Below are 18,899 nucleotides of genomic sequence, written 5' to 3'. Positions count from 1 at the left end.
CTCATAGCGCTCCTATTGCGTCTGAGCAGCGTCGTAACGCATCCATAACTACATTTCCGTCAAGTCATGCGGAACCCATCGTGATGCAATTTTCCACGTGCCAAGACGTTCCTTCAGAATGCGAAGCACAGTCGTATGTGCTAATCGTATGGTGTCGAGCACTGTCCACTAACGCGGCAACAGCATGCACTTCTTCTTCAGAGACGCTAGGACGACCTGCGCGATGCATGTCTGCCACAGTTTTCGGACCTTCGTTGAAGGCTTTTACCCAACGTGCTACTGTTCTGTACGGCAAAGCCGATTCCCCGCTCGCCTCTTGAAGACCTTGGTGACGTGTCGTGCTGTACGACGTCTGGCACATTCAATCTTGATCCAACTCCGTTGTTCCTGTTTCGAAAACATAGTGACACCGTTACGTTAGACCGCTCGCTCACAAGTGACTGTGTCGGCCGGAGTGGCCGAGCGGTTCTAGGCGCTACAGCCTGGAACTGCGCGACCGCTACGGTGGCAGGTTCGAATCCTGCCTCGGGCATGGATGTGTGTGATGTCCTTAGGTTAGTCAGGTTTAAGTACTTCTAATTCTAGGGTACTGATGACCTCAGATGTTAAGTCCCATAGTGCGTAGAGCCATTAGATCATTTTTTTCGCCGCAGCCATGTATTTTGTTACTTTACCTCAATATCTCTCTTACAGCTTCTTCGTTCACTTAAGAGTTTCCCAAGGTACCATACTGAGTACATACTGCTTTCCACTTTTTCATTGCGTTTGCTGCACTTTCTATTCCTTTCATTATGACTGATGGTTCTTATTCATCATCATCCTTATCTTCCATGGAATCGAATTCCAGTGTTTTAGATATGTATTCTGTGTCTTATAGTTGTTTAACATAGTCTTCCCATCTCTGGAGAACTTCTTCGCAATCTTTCCACACTATAGTTTCGCCTTTGCTGAGAACTTCCTTAGTAGCTCTTTCGGTCTGGTTTGATGTTAAGTTGTACTCTTCACTCTGTTGCATAGCAACTCATATCCTCAGTTCGCCTATCGAAAAAAAAAAAAAACTGCAGGACGACTATAGCAAAAACAATTTAAAGAGTTTGTTTCTGAAATTTTTTCTGTGCTTTTTAGTGTTTAAATATTGCAGGAGTTGCAAACGTTTCACCAACTGTCTTCTTAAATAATCCAGAAAAGAAGAAATTAACTTGTGATTAACTTCTCATGGTTGGGATTCACAGTCATATAATATTTCTTAAAAGACATCATAGTCGCCGTTGACTGTTTAAAATATTTATTGTTACTATTGCAATTTCGGCCTTATGGCCATTTTCAAGTAACACTGCAAAGTCACCTAAACACAAAAATACAAAAGTGAAGCACAGGGTGCATATACATAATTCAGCAAATATTTCATTAAGAAAGAAGCTCAGTTATAAAAATTGGAGATAAATGTACATTACTTACAATCTGTCAAAATACAATACTATATGACATAAGTACATGTCGTCGTCAAAATGCAGCATTTTGACTGTGAGAGTCCCACAAGTTCTGATGGGTACGACACTGATTACATCGTAATATGTTGTTAAATATGTGCTGAACTGTCGATCCTTGGCATAGCCCTCTAATTGCTTGGCATTAGGAAAGCGAGAGATTTTGGAATGGGATATAACGACCCATCCACTTCTCAGAGAATTTGCCGATCAGCTCATTCTGCACGTTCAAATTCTAATGTGTAGGTGCACCATTATGGACGGCTGCGGATCTTTGATCTGTGGTGCCAGGACTTGTTCGAGTATGTGCAGGTAACTTTTTCCCGTTATGCTTTTCTCTGCGAAGGAAAACGGGCCTGACACTCAGTCATACACTAGGCACACCAAAGATTAAGCTTCAGGCTAGTGATGATGTGTTCACGTGTGTCTTCTGGATTCCTGGAGCTCCGTACGGTAAATTTGTGGCGATTCTAACGCCTAGAAATGTGGAACGTTGCTTCATATGAAAGTGTTGTGCTACAGAACGGTGTTGTGGAGATATTAACGTATACAAGGACTGTATAGCAATGTTTCCAAACAAGCAAAAAATTAATTGCGTGACTTTATTTTAGATGTAATAAGAAAAGCTTTGCATACACTGTGCAACAGAACTGAAGGATCAACGTTTCGAAATCCAGTAATTGTCACCAACTGCGACGCGTAAGTTTGAAATTTTGCTCAAAAGGACGTATAACCTTCCTCTCTAATGGAAAAGCATGGCTCCCTGCGACGTCACATTCGGGGTCGACGAGGCTTCAGATAGCAAGGTATCAACACACGCGAAAAGCCGGATGGTTTGGCGGAGCGGTTCTAGGCGCTACAGTCTGGAACCCCGCGACCGCTACGGTTGCATGTTCGAATCCTGCCTCGGGCATGGATGTGTGTGATGTCCTTAGGTTAGTTGGGTTTAAGTTGTTCTAAGCTCTAGGGGACTGATGACCTCAGACATTAAGTCCCATAGTGCTCAGAGCCATTTGAACCATTTTGAACACAGACGAAAAAAGAAAAGTCACTGCTCTTAAGTTCATGTAATTTGTAAGGTGGGTTAATGATATCTCATTGGCGTCAAATAACACCTCAATTCTGCCTAACACCATCCATTTCACCACTTCTTTTGACGTCTCTGCGACGGAGTCCGGAACCGCAACGGCCAGTCTTGAAACCAAGCGATTTCCTCAGGAGTGGCCAAGGAAAGCATTCTATACACTCCGTCTCTCACTATCGGCTCGAAAAAGCCTCCGGGGGTCTCATAAATGGCGTCAATGGAACCACCACTTACCCTGGGACAATTAAAAAGGTGATCATGTACAGAAACAACTTGTAAAGTAGTCCTAGGTGCCTGCAGCTAGGCAATTCTTTGACATCCAGGAAAATCCAGTTACCTGCGTGCAGGGGCCTCTGACTTCTTTATGATTGTTCTTGTACACGATTAATTTTAAAATTCCCAATAAAAGTCGGCAGGTGTCAATGAGAGTTTCACCGAACTGGAGGTCCCAGAAGGACCATTTGCAGTTTTAGAAGGATGAAAATGCATACGTACCCTTCCCTGCCACAGATCGCGTTCAAATTTAGTCGAATGGTTTTGAAATGTCCCTAGTGCTTCCAAACCATACGCGAGAGCTGATATTGCTATCGTAAGGCGCTCCAAGAAGCTCAGATCACGTTCAATGGAGATTTAGCAGCAGAATGTCCACCGGGGAAGGTGGAAGCGTTCGAGGGGGTGCCAGTAGCGTCAGAGTTTGTCAATCAGGTCTTGCTGTTGCTTATCAGACTGCGAACTGTCTGTTTCGACCACAAAATGTGTGGGGGTGAACACTCCATGGAAAGGGGTGGTTCCCTTGACGCCCCTTGTGCCATCCCCTGAGGCCTTTTCGTGTCGATTCTGCTCGGCGATGTATTTGGAATGTTTTCCTCGAAAACTCATGTGACAATCATATGATTTCAGCGCTGCATGTCTCGATTCTAGCATCCAACTCAGAGACGTCAAACGACGGGGTGAAATGTGGGTAACAGTGGGCGTGACCAACTCCACATTGTGTGACAAGTGTACGGAGGCGATGGGCATAATTGTGGCGATATTTGGTGCCATTGTCATATCATTAACCCACCTAACAAGTCACATGGATGTCTGAGCTCTGGCTTTCATTTCGCTTGTGTCGACATCTTATTTTTCGAAGCGTCGTCGAACCCGAGGTTGACGTAGCAGGGCGTCACTCTTTTGCAACATGAGAGGTAGGTTGTGATACTTTGAGCCGAATTTAAAACTTACGGTTTGGCAGTGGGAGACATTTACGGCGTTACGAAAAAGGTGATCGTTCAGTTCTGTGAAAGGCTTGTGTCAATTGAGACCATAAAAATAGAGTTTCTATCGATCTCATCCCCATGTTGGGCCTAAGATGTTATAGTGTTACTTATAATCCGTCGTGATTGCAAAATTATTTTTTATTCATATGACAGGTTTCGGTTCATTCAGAACATCTTCAGATCTGATATTTCAGTTACAGGAGTAACCCGTCCAAATCGAGCAACTTTCACATGCTGCGTCACGTGACGCATCATGTGAAAGTTTCTATATTTGGACGGGCTACTCCTGTAACTGAAATATCAGATCTGAAGATGTTCTGAATGAACCGAAACCGGTCATATGAATAAAAAAAAAATTTGCAATCGAGACGGATTATAGGTAACATTATACAATCAGTGATTGCTGCTATCCCATCAGACATTATGTCTGTTTTTGCTAAGATGTTAATTTAAGAATTATGGAACCAAGACGACAGAAAGCGACAGAAGCGCAGTTAGACAGTACACCCCCTTCGAGAGAGCAATAACAACATTAATCAATGAGCGTTTCATTTAGTACAGCGATCAGTTCACAACAGATGGAAACCATAACATCACAACGCAGTATTGAAAATACGGGGTCAAAACGACGCACCTTAATCACTGCTCTAATTAAAATGTAGCACTCACTGAAACATTTGTATCAGCACACATATAAAATTCATGTGAACATCAATTAGTATTTTAACACCGTTAATCAAAATATTACTTTAAACAAATGCTACTCCATCATCCACTGTGGTGGAGCGTGGCACCATTAATTAAAGTCAAATTGCTCGAAATTTTGCGCAAGTGCAATTCAGCAAATACAGCCTAAATTCAAACAATTCCACTGAATATTGCTGATTCGTGCGTTAACAAGCAAAGCGGGCAGTTTTGTTACAAGTGGCTGCTATTATGAAATTTCCTCCATTGCTAATGACGAATGAATGACCTGACTTCTTACTCAGGACTATGTAATCACCGAACATGCACTTTCTTCCCCTCTCCTATGCCATACTCTGTATCTTAGAGTAGCACTTGCAAACCACGTCCTCAATTATTTGTTGGACATATTCCAATCTCTGTCTTCGCCTGTAGCTTTTTCTCTCTACAATTCCCTCCAGTACAAAGGAAGCTGTTCCCTGATGTCTTATCATTCTGTCCGTTCTTCTTGTCGGTGTTTTCGTATGTTACTTTCTTCACCGAAGCTATAGAGATAACCCTAATTTGTTATCTTGTGAGTCCACTTAATTTTTAACATCTTTATCGCATCTCATACCATTCAATTCTCTTCTTTTCTCGATTCTCTCCCATGACATAACACAGCAGAACGCGGCACTCATTCGGAGTTCTTAAGTTCTAAGTACATATTCCTTGTGTCTGTCTTGATATTCAAAAGTGACTGTGAAAAGAACGTCTCTATCTATACGTATTACTAAGTTGAAACCCACCACCACATTTTTCTGTCAGTAAGTAGTGTGCGGTTTTGATTCGGTTTTCACTTTTCGGTTTGTGCATATAATTTATTAGCGTTAACCAGACAAGTTACATTAAATGACCGAAGTTAGGAGCTGCCGGGCTTGGCTAGCGCTTGAATGGGTCACTGTTCGTATCTGCCGAGTGCTGTTGGCAAGTGAGGTGCATTCAGCTCTTGTGAGGTCAATTGAGGAGCTACTTGACGACAAGGAGCGGCACAGGTCACAAGTAACTGACAAGCGCCTCCGCATCCACATCCGGTGACACCTAAGGTCTGAGGATGACACGGCGGCCGGTCGGTGCCGTTGGGCCTTCAAGGACAGTTTGGACGATGTTTTCTTTTTCTTAGCCAGACAAGTGGTCCGGTGTAGGTACCTATTACTACCTGTGCGAAGCTGAGGCAGGTAGCTAGTGCAGTTCTAAAGTGATGCTTCCGCAGCAACGGCTATCTGGTATGCAAATTTTAGATTACGTGTCGTATACAGCGTAACATTGTGAGCTCGTCAGATGATCGTATGGCACAGTATGCGTCCGCTACGACTCGTACAAGTCAGTTTTTCGAAATCGTGTAATGAAGAGCGGTATCTACTTTTTCAATTTGCATAAGTATAAAAACAATCGTGTCTATCAATAATGCGTATTACATGTCACATTACAGTTACGAAACAGTTTGCCGAAAGGTATTTTTCGTAAAATATTTGATAGAATATTTTAAGTATCTCAACTCATAGCGAAAGTTTTTCTACAGTGTGTTCAGAAACCAGATTGTAATTATGGAAGTCAAAGGACTAGAAGAGATGAAATATTTCCGAAGGGAGTGAACCAGGTGACAACGTGCTCTTGCGAACTCCCCATGAAAAATGTACACGTCGTGCGAGCAGTGAAGGGAACCAAGGCAGCGTTGGGAAACCTATATAAGATCTGATAGAAGCAATATACACCTTGATGTTTGCCGGAAACGTTGCAATCATTTTAGAAACGATAAAGTATTTGGAAGAATAGTCGAACGCATTGGGCAGTATCTTGAAAAGAGAATGTAAAATGAAGATCAATAAAAGTAAAACAAGGGTAATGGAGTACGGTAAAATTAAGTAAGGAAAATTAGATTAGTAAATGACACACTTATAAGTATACGAGTTTCGCTATTTGGATAAAAAAGTAAATGCCCATGACATAATTAGAGAGTATACAAAATACATATGGAAGCAACAAGAGAATCGTTTCCCAAGATATCATATCGTTTTCTTGTCTGTGAGCGTTCTCTGCTTTGTAGGGAAACCAAACGTGAATGATTAAAAGTACACACAATAGGAAAATAAAAGCTTTTTATATGTAGTGTTGCAGAAGAAAACCGAGGATTAGATCTGTGAACAGGATAACTTATAAAGAGGTGCGGTTCTAGGCACTTCAGTCCGGAACCACGTGACTGCTACGGTCGCAGTTTCGAATCCTGCCTCGGGCATGGATGTGTGTGATGTCCTTAGGATAGTTAGGTTTAAGTAGTTGTAAGTTCTAGGGGACTGATGACCTCAGATGTTGAGTCCCATAGTGCTCAGAGCCACTTGAACTATTTTTGATATAGAGGTACTGAATGAAATGGCGGAGAAAATAGTTTTATTTCACATCTTGATCACGAAAAGGCATAGGCTGGTAGGACTCATGGTGAGGCATCAAGGTTCGGAATTTCGCCTGTAGTCACCTAACAACTCCAGATGACTTAAGATTGCGCGATTTTGAAATATTCTGTATAGAGTGTTTTTGCTCTGAAGTCGAGAAACAACGGTCGTGTCACGCAGTGAGCTTTTTCTAATGTGTGTTTTCATCGAGGGTATAGCCTTGTATGGTCGTATACAGATGATCGTATGGCACAGTATGCGTCCGCTACTTCTCGTAAAAGTCAGTTTTTCGAAATCGTATAATGAAGAGCGGTATCTACTTTTTCAATTTGCAGGAGTAAAACATGTGCTACCAAAAGAAAGGTCGCAGATTCGAATCGCCCTCGGGCAACAGCATATTTATTCTGTTTTCACCTCTGAACGATGTAAGGAGTCTGTAGGAACGACAGGTGGTTCGGAATCGATGTCAAACTGTAGGTCCATTTTCTGCAGTATGCTTATTCGAATGGGGAAGGAACACGCAAGTAGCCGAAGTGGCATACAATTTAAAAAATTGCTCCAAACCCTTGACGGACATAGAGCTGCAGTGTATTCAGTATATAAAATGTACCATTTCACATTCTCTCCATCTCACATCTCTTATAACCGTCTTCTGTCAAGGTACGACGAATTTTACAGGGTACTTCGTCAGTTAGAACATCAGTCGTGATACGGAAGAAACCAAATCTGGTCACCTTGTATGGTGCGCAGTCTAATGTTTAAAATAAAGAGAATGCATCTCCGTAGGCTACTTGGTCATTAAGGATTTCCACGTGATGTGTACAACCTATCACACGAAAGTTAACAACGGAAAACAGCGAGATACATACAATATGTTGGAAAAATTGAACATTACGCAACGCCCATTAACAAAACACAGCACTGTTTCGTAGAAACGTATTGTGCTCACTGATCCAGGTTTTGTGCAGATAATTGCTCTGAAGTAGCTCCGCGCTTAAACTCAGGTGGCGTTGCGCCCACATTAGCACAGGCAGCGGGCACGAACGGCTGGCCACTTGTTACGTAAGAGGACGCGTGTGACGGGAGGACAGTCTCCGACGTAGAACCCACAACACACAGGAGGCGACCAGAGTAGTTCTGACGGCGTTAGAGTGTCTTCTCACGCGCCTTGAAATCTCCAACACATGGATGAACTGCAATTGTGGGCGAGTCTCTACATTTGCAAATTGAATTTTCAGAAATTCATTCATTGTTGCCACTAGCATGATAAATGTATATTTTTGTACTCTCTGCAAAACACAGTGTACTTTTTTCCGTTCTTTACCAAACGTGTTTCGTTACCTACTTGTCGCTTTCACTGGGTCCGTTTTAATCCTGTAAAATATATTGTACAATGTTCGTGATTGGCTTCCTATTTTAGGTTTCAGGACATACACTTTTTTGTATTCTCTGCAGAACACAGTGCACTTTCTGTTCTTTACCAAACGTGTTTCGTTACCTACTTGTCACTTTCACTGGGTCCGTTTTATTTCTGTGAAATATATTGTACAATGTTCGTGGTTGGCTTCCTATATTAGGTTTCAGGACATACGCTTTTTATTATGGACTATATTAATTGTGAAAATGAATTGGTACAGGCTGACTTTTTTTATGCGTTTCTGCAACTTGACAGCATGTCATCTACCAAGGACTCGGAAAAATTTTCTTACAGTTATTACTTTTCGACAGTTTTCCCAAGAGTAACACTGGTGCATAGGTTCTCATATATTTACGTTGGCCGTCGTATTGAACGTTTTCAGTGGATTTCTTTTCTTGATTTTAATTTTATACGCTGTTCTCCAGCCTTTCTCACTTAACTCTCACCTGTCATCAGACGTTTTCGTACACAGTAACGAAATCTACGTAAAACGTTTGTCGCATCACCGATTTTCATCCTTTTTTTTTTAATCTCTCCAAGCGAGTACGTGATATCAGGCTACAAAAATGCATAAACGAAAGGGAATCTCTACACTTAAATCTTCTCAATTTATGTAGTTTCAGGTAAGCAATCAGAATGAGAGAGAAAATAACAGTATACTTATGTTATAGAACCAGACTCAGTCAAGATAACACTTATAAGTCGAACATGCCTGGGAAAGAACAGAAAAGATACGCAATGTCTTTTGCAGAAGGTCGAGTTTCAAGACAAATTTAATTGGCGAACACGGAGAATAAAACGTTGACAGGAGATCCCAACCCAAGCAAACTGGGGTAAAAGAAACTTAGCATGTTACATACCGAGAGTAAATGAAAGAGCCAAAAAGTAGGATACAAGAAATGGAATAAATACAGCTTAATAACATAACTTCTCGGAAATAATCGAGGATTCGATTACAGGAGATATTTTCGATGATAAAAAATAGTTTCGCCATAGCACGTAGCGCGAATATTCCGAGCAACAACGTAGCAAACATGGCGTAGTGTGATGTTAACAACGCGACATCTGACCTCCGCACGAAACGTGTATCTCGCATAACTGCTCTCGCACGTGTGGACCCTAGTACTGCAACCGGTAACTAAGCCAATGGAATTCTTGGATTTTGCCTGTTTGCTGGACACCCGTTACAGTGATATCTGATGGGTGACAACATGGTCCTATTTTAGAACGAACGCTGGCGCTTTTCATGGTAAGTGACACATCGGCCGTGACATGGCTCTTCCCTTGGTTCTTCTTTTCGTGTGCGCATAGCAAACATTCTTTTCTGTGACAGGTCGTGAACGATCCACTTGCGGCTAATAGCTTCGCATGCACGAGCAGAGCTTCACAGACTTCTTATTAGATCACGTCGCTTTCAGTTGAAGCAATTGGTTGGTGGATACTGATCACAGCTATTGGCTTAATCTTATGGACAACGTAGCGATAGTTACAGACTTTAGCCAATTGGCATGAACGGAAGAGAGACGACCAGGAGCTGTATGGGCATCTTTAGCTTCTCACCTGCTTTCCGCTGCGACTGCAGGTCACTCTCTCATAAACGTTGACTGCAGCTTCGCGTGTGGTTAGAACAGGGGTGCTGAACCTTTGTAAGATTGAGAACTAGTACATGCAATTTTGTCTATTTAGAGATCTACTGACTTAAAAATTCATAAACGTTCAACGGCAAGAAAACACCATAGCGTAAATCACCTATTGTAACTCAAAAAAATATATGCCACGTAATTTTCCCTCTACCAAAAGTTGTAGGCCTACATCTAAATTTTCAAGATATTATACAAGTGAAAAAAAATGAAGTACACTCCATCATAAATGATGAATGTAGTTTAGTGAAATAGTTGGCTTTTCATATCGTTGACAAGTTTGTTATACTCTGGGGAATAATATGTCAGAGCCAACCTTACACAATCTAAAAGATGAGGATCAGTCACTTGATTTCTACACTTAGATCATACTATGGTTCATCGTTGAAAACTGTGCTTCACATAGATAAGTCGATCCAAAAATGACTATATATGCGATGTCACTTATACAATGTTAGACTATGTTTTTACACTCACTAATTTCTAAAAGTTACCTTCATTGCATTCCGATTTTAAAGAAATGTCATTTTGAAATCGAATTACTTCCTCTTCAACTTCAGTCTCATGCAAGAGAAAAGATGACTCATTTTACTTGAAAGGGCTGGGGATTTTCTCTGCCAGGGAATGGATATTTGTGTTGTCCTCATCATTTCTTCATCACAATCATTTGTGAATGGCGGTATATTGGACTGTGTAAAAAAATTGGATTGTGTGAAAATGGGGACTTTGTACGGTCGCTTATGACCGTGCAGTTGAGCGCCCCATAAACCAAACATCATCATCACTTTATTTGAAATACTTTGCACATCCAATTTTTAGAAAAGTTGAGGTATGAAGGGTAGAACAGGTTCCATTGGCCTCAAATCTGAAGATCGGTTTCTCAAACTCTGTTTTCAGTGCTGTCAGGTCGGCCGTCTACTTTCTTGCAGCTTGTTGATCTAATGATGCTCGCTGATCAAACAGTTAATACGGTATTTGAGAAAAGTGTTTCACATTTAATCTTTTTAACTGTGCTACCCAAAGGTCAAGCTTTTGTACGAGACACTTTGTAGAGGACGTAAGAGTAATGACAGTTTGGTTTGTTCCTTGAAGTTTTTTTTAACTCATTTAGTTTAATTGTCACATCAGTCACAAATGCGAGAACCAACAATCAGCTCAAATCATAGAGTTTTAAATAAATTTCCTGTCTTTCGAACTAAAAAGCTTATATCGCTGACAGAAGTCGGCTAAATCTGTTTAGAGCCATAACTCTAACTTGTCACCGAACACTGGTGTGCAATAGCTTTTCCCCATTCTGGCTGTCCAATTCTTCTAGTAGCACTCTAAATATTCTTCTCTGTAGTGATCGTGAGCACACTGAATTCACAATTTTTCTGACAATACTCATAACATATACCATTCTCAAAATATGTCCACAAAGCACTTGCAAATGCACGAAACAATAACACTTAACGAAAGGCGGGAAAGACTCGTCATACGCGGACAAGGTAACAAATTCTTTATATTTACCTACTCATGCATGAAACACTATCAGTAGTAATAGACGCAAATTTCTGAATAGACAAATCATGGTCAGAAACAAAAGATTTGAATGTTTTTTAAAAATATTCTCGTTTAATATCTTTAAATGCTAAAATTGTATGTAAGTCTCCTTTTACACCGAAATCCGAAAATATCAATCTTACAAAACTCAATGAGGCAAACAAGCAGGATTTCAAATCTGTTATCAGTCAACCTTTTATATTTTCCGCCATTGAACTGCACTTTTCTTCTTGTAGAAGGTCTTCATAGAGGTAGCAGTGGAACGAAAAACCAGTCCAAAGTTGCAAAATTTACTTTTCTTGTTCACTTGAAACTAGGCATCGAGTGAATAAAGAAGTAAAATTTGCAACTTTGGACTGGTTTTTCGTGCTATTGATTAACAGACCTACAGATGTTGGAAGTTCGTTGATAGAGCTGTGTCTCTGGTGGCTGTAATGATCTCTGACTTGGTTTCAAATGTGCAAAACAAGGACTCAGTAGGTGCCAGAAGGCACCCCTTATCAACTGTGCCATCGTCAAGTGGTTTCGCGTGTTTCCTCAATACTTCTTATACACGAAATGATGCTGTGTTTCATGGAAAATTTTTTGTACAGGCTTTATAAGAAGTAACTGCTATGACTGTAATTTACTTTGAAGATTAGTTTCTTCCTCCTCGACTCACTGCTAACAGCTGCCTCCGATTCGAAGTTTTATGGACTGTTCTAGAAAAGGGTTCAATGTTTTCGTTTTTAATATGGCTAAAGTAGCATTACATATTAATCATATACACTTATACATTGTAACAAAAAACTTCCCATCCCCCACCACTTACCATGGAAGGGATATGTTTTCACAAATTTAGCTTTACTCATTTTTCACAAACTTCACCATGCAGGAGTAAAGACTGTTGCTAGATGCGTTCGCTAAAGGCTGTGAAATGCAAGTGGAGACAAAAGAGGCGAAGATAGTATTGTCTGATTTACCGCCTACAAATAACTTGCGAAACAGTCGTTGTCAATGAACTGGTATTAAAAACCGCTCGTTTAAACAGATATCCGATCGGCTGATGTAGCACCATCACACACGCATCACAAAGCACACGCTAGTAGACTCCGCTGCACGCACGGACATCAAGCTATCACGGCGTCGACCGTTAAAATGGAACCAGCAATTCTTACTTTCTCTGTGATCGCTACATTACATGCTGTGGTAATGAAAAGTGAAAAAAAACGGTCATTGCGGGAGGAGGGGAGGGGGAAATGTATGAACTGATGGGGGGTGGGGTGGGGGTGGGGAGGGGGAGACGGGAGAGAGAAAAAGCTTGACATTCGAAAGCAACTTCTTTTAAAAGACGAATATCGCTTCGAAAGTAACTGAGGATGAGCGAGGATGATTATTAATTTCTTCTCAACCTTGTGCAGCTGATATTAACGCAGCAGCACACTTCTGAGAAAAGAAAAGTTATCGCCAACTCTTAAGGTTCCACACCTCAGCTGAATTGAAGTCTGTCAGTAAAGTACACTTTATATACGTCAGACACACGTCCTTACTGTAAGCGCCACTTCGACATCACAGTGATGTGTGTTTTACGGCAGAACTATGACCGCAGAGTTTTAATTTCAGTTTCTTCTCTTTTGACATGCTGAATATTTCTTTTAATGGTTTATCACGTTCTTTCCTGTTATAATAACCTTTACTTCACATGTCAAGAACACTCAGCTTCCGTTCATAAAGTTCTAATACACACGTATTACTTGTACCAAGTTGCCGTATTCGACGTTCATTCTTCTCGAAATCACTTTGCAGACGTCTCCCCCACTTGAAAGCACTTGTGAGTGAACTACTAGCGACATTCGAGCATCATCGGATGCGCTTTAACGTAAGGTTCTAGACTTGTCTTTGGTTCGGTGCACTAACAATTCTATATGTTTGCAGATAGCGTCATAATGTCCACGAAGCAAAAACAAGCTTATAGCACCAAAAAATAATATAGTAATGAAAAGTCGTTGAATTTGGCAGCGTTTCGGCTTATTAAACCTACTATCAAAACCAGTTCAACGGTATATTTATTTCAGAATTAATTCTAATGTCAAACATAGTGTGAAAGGCTACATTCTTAAAATAAATAATTCTGTAATACTTTTATTATCAGAAAAACTTAAGTCTGTCTGCAAACTGATTTTTGACGTGCTGCTTCGAGTACTAAAGGTGCCCCTGGAAACTACGTACGGCTTTAGCGTTATTGGTTCAAATGGCTCTGAACACTATGGGACTTAACTTCTGAGGTCATCAGTCACCTAGAACTTAGAACTACTTAAAGCTAACTAACCTAAGGACATGACACACACCCTTGCCCGAGGCAGGATTCAAACCTGCGACCGTAGGTGTCGCGTGGTTCTTTAGCGTTATGTCGCGGTCTTCAGTGCAGCTCTCCACGCTAGTGTATCCGGTGGGAGCCTTCTCATCTGTGCATAACTACGGCAACCTACGTTTATTTCAATATAGTTACTTTAGTTATTGAGATCTAGTCTTGACATCTATCTATAGTTTTATCTCCCCTCCCCTCTTCCCCGAAACACACTTCCATACCAAATTAACGATTTAAGAATAAAATTAAGTCGTCACTTTAAGAGGTTACGACGGATTAGTATTAATTTACGAGTTATCAGTATATTCTTCACAGAAGCATAACGCCATGATATGTCTAAAAATGTGCATATTGCGTATGATTATTGTAAACATAGCTGGACAGATCGATAATTTACAGCAAATGAATCACATCTGTGCACATATAGAGCAGATACTGTCATTTGCTAAACGAATGCTAAGCTTCTGTAAATGGCAAATTAATTTGTCGACACTGGTAAAGTGAAGTAAAAACTTTTGTCTAACTGACTCGTAAATTTTATTCTTAAATATTTACTATAGTTAAGGGGCTCAGGAAAGGCTCAAAATCATGAAAAGTTCAATTTTTACTTTTTTGCGTTTTCTGAATCTGCTTTTAATAGATATATAATTTATTCAATTCCGAAGACTACAACTATTTTTAAATTTTTTTTGAAATGTGTTCTACATGGGCGTGACCCACTGTGGTGCTGTTAAACTGCTGTCAAATGGTGTTGTTATTAACGTCCGTGTTCATCAGGTACATTTTAGTTATGTGAGATAAAGTATGTGTTGTGGCTAACCTGTGATGGTTCAATATATATCGCTGGTGTGATTGTCGATTGTTTCATGTTTATTTACTCTGTCGTTATCTCGAAAATATTCGTAATTAATTCTGTTTCTTGAGTCTCTGTTTTGATGTAAAGTAAAGTTATTAGAAATCCTCTGAAGGCTTTTAAGAAAAGGAGAAATGTTGGAAAGCCAAAGGTATGTGTTATTACTGTAAACAATAAAGACGATAACCAAGTGAGTGAACCTAACCTCTCAAGTACACCTGCCCATAGCAGTCAAAGTGGGAAAGAAAATACTTCACAGAAGAAGCTTGGTTCAATGAGTGAAAACTATGAATGTTTTATGGGCGAATCGGATGTGAATGAAATATTTGATATGTCGGTTCTCAAAGGAATTTTTTCAAACTGTGTAAGATGTATTCATTGTAGTGAAGTTGGTCTGGAACTCTCCATAATAAAACACGTAGGACTTGCTAGTGAAATACAACTGAAATGTGATAAGTGTTCATACATGACCACCTTTTGGAACAGTGTTGCAGTAACTGCAACTGAAGAAAACGGTAGCAAAATCTACGAACACAACAACGAGCGATGCTTGCTTTAGACAAGGAACGCCTTCGGGCTGCAGACAGGGCTGTAAAGAGTCTAGAAATACGAGCGAGAGTAAACAGGAGGAGGAACAAGAGGAAGCTGGAGGAGGAGTTTGCAGAGGATGAAGATAATCCATCCTATGGACCTGGAATGCACTAAAAAGTTAATCCAATTTTTGGCGCTCGATTCCCAAAACTTTTATTTTCTCATACTAATTACATGTTTTCTAAGGATCTTCCAAACATATTTGTTTCAAACTTTCAGTAAATGTTACACAGTACCTTCTGCATAATTTAACTCAGCCTTTTTCCAAAAAACTGTATATTTTTGAATATATAAATAAAAAATTGCAACAAAATGTTGTGAACTTTCATTACAATTGAAAAAAAATCATCTTTAATAACTGAACGAAAATTTTGTAAAATCCCTGTGTTTAGTTGTAGCCCATATTCCAATAAATAATCTGTAAAAATTTAAACTTCCTACCTCAAATACTTTGTGAGGAAAGATGTAATTTATAAGCGTTATTTTAACATTGCAAGTATAGAGCGTTCCGGAGCCCCTTAATGAAAAATAAAAGCAGCGCAAAAAAATGTAACCATTCCTTGATGCTTCAGCATGCATCCTATAGACGATCCCTTCTTGTAGTCAAGTTCCCCATAAATCTCTTTTCTCTCCAATTATATTCTTATACGATCCACACAACTAACCTTCAGCGTTCCCCTCCAGGACCACATTTTAAAAGGGTATTGTCTTCCTGTTTCAGCTGTTCCTCGTCCATGATCCACTTCAGCAGAAGACCACACTCCAGACACTTACCTCAAGATGAAACATAACATTCAAATTAATATTCGATGTTAAAAAATATCCTTTTTTCAGAAATGATTTCTTACTATTGCCTGTCCGTATTTTATATCTTTTCTATTCCACCACCATCAGATACTTGCTACGAAAATAACGAAACATCTCTAACACTTTTACTGCCTCAGTTGACAATCTAATTGACTTAGCTTGCCCCATACTTTGATTCGATTTCATTCCCTTATCCTCAATCTACCACTGTTGAAGTTCATCTTATGACTTCTTCTCAAGGCTTAGTCCACTAAGATAAAATAGTATTTCAAGTCCTCTGCCGTCGGTATATAGAGTTCTATATTGTTGAACGAGCATATCATCTCACTGTTGACAGCTTATTCTGTATAACCTTACTACAATCCGAGGAAAGAAAGAAGTGCACATTAATATGTGAAAGTAGATATCTTAATTGGTGGCGATCAACTACACAAGGAACTTCCGCTTTGCGTATTTTACCACATTCCTCTTCTTAATATACTTAAAGAGTTACTCCGTTTTCCATGTACTGACGTAGCAGTTTTAAATATCAGGATTGTGTGATTTCTTATAGATCTTATAATTAAATGTTTCCCTGAGACATTTAAGTCTCTTCATTATCTACGATAACGAAGCAGAAGAAATGTATTAGAATTTGTGCTGCGGCCGGGACTCGAACCCAGGGATACTTGCTTGCTAGGCAGAAATGCTAACCATTGCACCACTGCAGTACGGTGGTCAACATTGCTGCACGAACTACCCAAGTTGAGTGCCCTTCCCAACACAAACTTCAATTCATAACTTCTGCTTGTTTTCCCTCACATTGTCACTAGTACCAGGGCCCTCCGACACTGGAATAGCTCCCCAGCGTTGGACGTAACGGAAAGTCCTGTACCATAGGAGAGCTTTAAGATTATATAATTAAATGTTTCCCTGAGACCTTTAAGTCCCAGCCGTAGCACAAATTTTAATGCATTTCTTCTGCTTCGATCCTTATCGTAGATAATGAAGAGACTGAAATGTCTAACGGAAACATTTAATTGTAAGATCTATAAGATATCATATGGTACTGGACTTTCCTATTACGTTCAACGCTGGGGTGCTATTCCTCTGTCGGAGAGCCCTGTCAGTGACAGTGCAAGGGAAAACAAGCAAAAGATATGAACTGAAGTATGTGTTGGGGAGGCACTCAACTTGGGTAGTTCTAGCAGCTGTGTTGACCATTGTACTGCGGTGGTGCAATGGTTAGCATTTCTGCCTAGCAAGCAAGAAAACCTGGGTTCGAATCCTGGCCGCAGCACATTTCTTCTGCATCATCATTATTGTAAGATTTCGTTGGTGCTGCCATTCTGGAAGAAGAATAAAGTCTTTATTCTGTTGTTCCATTTGTTTGCTTCTCTTTTTTGATGTGAAAGTGTTGTATTTGCGAAGAAACCAGCTGCCAAATATATATATGGTATATTTTATAGTTATTAATTTCTCACATAATATGGAAGCTTTTGGACTTGATCTTGGATTTTTTTTATAGTTCTTCTCAATAAAGAACAAAACCAACAATAACGTGAATCTGGTTGCACATCTGGGCTGCCTCTGACTGTTTTGGAGACTTCTCTTTCCCAATTATTTCATACATTAATGCCCATTGTTATCCACTGTTTTCTATGATATACTATTGATTCCGTATTTCACAATTTCTATTGGGTCACGCCTCTAAAAGGCAGAGAGTATGTTAGTGTTTATATCCGTTTTGCTATATAGTCCATTAAGTTACTGATATACTTGGGTTTCCAGGTAAAAAAATCTGTCTGACTTCGTTAAAGATCCGTAAAATTTTCCCGGTTGAAAGTTGTATTAGAGTTATTACGTTGTCTATTATGGCAAATTTGCAACATGACCAGACAGTCCATTTGTTTACTGATCGGTTGAATTTCAAATACAGAAAGTAAACGAAATCGTTACGATCATTTGAAAATGTGTTAGATTAATACTATATCAAAACACTTCTTCCTTTGACGGTCAACTTTAATATCTGTACCCTATATTTTACTCCTAGATATTGATCTTTGGTTTAGTGCTTCACCTTTTATCGTCTGGAACTGCTAGTGTAACTTTTACGCAGAGAAATATTAATTTAATTTTTTCTACAATTTTAATTTATTGTATATTTTCTCCCTGAGGATAAACTACAAGTTTCTAAAATTTCGCAACACTACCTTCTTACAATCCCATATTCTATGATGGATGTGCAAACAGAGACTACAGTGGTGCGCAAAATTTAACAACGAAAACAACTTTCGCTTGATGTGGCACAGCCAAGAAACATCACTCAATGAAACTTAGACCATAAATGAACAGAACTCCTATACAGTTTTTCAGGATGAGGCAGGATGGGGTTACGATCGTGGATGGGGCCATAATCAGTTACCCTCGGTCGCACAACAAATACGTAAGCTTTATTTAAAGAAATTAAATTTTTAAAACAACCTCTTAAAAAAACACAACTGTCTCTATGACGGCTGAAGGCCTTATCGCAGAAAAAAATCCAGAATTTTAGGGACGAAGGCCACCAACAATAACCTCAAACAACAAACAGTTGAAGGCCTGAATTAGAAGTCAGAAGAACAATTCCAAATAGCATATATTAAGACAAATACATCGTTTTAAAACAAATTGTAAAACGCCTTAAGGCCTTATTATAAAAGAAGTGAAATTATCACTCGGCTGAAGGCCACACACAACTTCAAATCACAAACGGCTGAAGGCCTGAATTAGAAGTCAGA

The 18,899-nt window shown here is 39.8% G+C and overlaps 1 protein-coding gene and 1 non-coding gene across 2 annotated transcripts in view; both read left to right on the top strand.

Moving 5' to 3' along the window:
* LOC126413238 (semaphorin-2A-like) overlaps positions 1–18,899 on the top strand; it is a 1,385,371-nt gene that overhangs the window by 853,635 nt on the left and 512,837 nt on the right. The window lies entirely within an intron of this gene.
* Positions 17,347–17,419, top strand: Trnaa-agc (transfer RNA alanine (anticodon AGC)). The gene has a single exon. It is a non-coding gene; the product is annotated as a tRNA-Ala (tRNA).

This window comes from Schistocerca serialis, chromosome 7 (assembly GCF_023864345.2).
Source record: "Schistocerca serialis cubense isolate TAMUIC-IGC-003099 chromosome 7, iqSchSeri2.2, whole genome shotgun sequence".
Classification (NCBI taxonomy): Eukaryota; Metazoa; Arthropoda; class Insecta; order Orthoptera; family Acrididae; genus Schistocerca; species Schistocerca serialis.
This window is presented reverse-complemented; position numbering and strand designations above follow the sequence as displayed.